Genomic DNA, 712 nt, shown 5'->3' on the forward strand with positions numbered 1-712 from the left:
ACAAGAAAATAACCCTTTACTTTGACACAATAACACGACAACCGGTACAACCATAAAAGGGAAGCTTTCCCAAAATACCAAACCAGAAATGAATAAACAAGAATTCACTCATTTATTATTATTCAATGAAAAGCAGTGTATCATATAGTTTATCCTGAATTAATTTATCATTATTTAATGAAAAACAGTGCGTGATATAATTTATGCTTCATCTATATGCTTAATCCATATTATTATTTCATAACTACAGTGTCTCATATTATCATGCATCCTGAATTAATTCCTTTACTATCACTGAATGAATACCATTTTGTCTGATATCGTTTATCGTAAAAGGGGTATGGTTAAATAGTAACTGGTCTTTCGCTTGTATATTATCTTTAAAATTCATTTGACAAAGTTTCTCTCATTTTTTTACTTCTTACTGAAAGAGATTATTTTGAAGATTTTTCTATTATTGCACATTATTTATTATTTTCTTGCCCTATAAAAATTGCAGCATGATTTCCTAAAGTTACATAATTTTTTAATTTGAAAACTGGCATAAATAGTCAAAGGAGGTAATCCGTACACAATTAGTCGACGTGCATGACCACAGGCGCTAGGACCGCGCAGCCGCGTATCAGCCGACCTGTCAGCCATTGAAATAGGCTGGTCTTGCTCGCGACTCTAGTTTCTCTCTCTCTCTCTCTCTCTCTCTCTCTCTCTCTCT

This window comes from Dunckerocampus dactyliophorus, chromosome 17, assembly GCF_027744805.1.
Source record: "Dunckerocampus dactyliophorus isolate RoL2022-P2 chromosome 17, RoL_Ddac_1.1, whole genome shotgun sequence".
NCBI lineage: Eukaryota > Metazoa > Chordata > Actinopteri > Syngnathiformes > Syngnathidae > Dunckerocampus > Dunckerocampus dactyliophorus.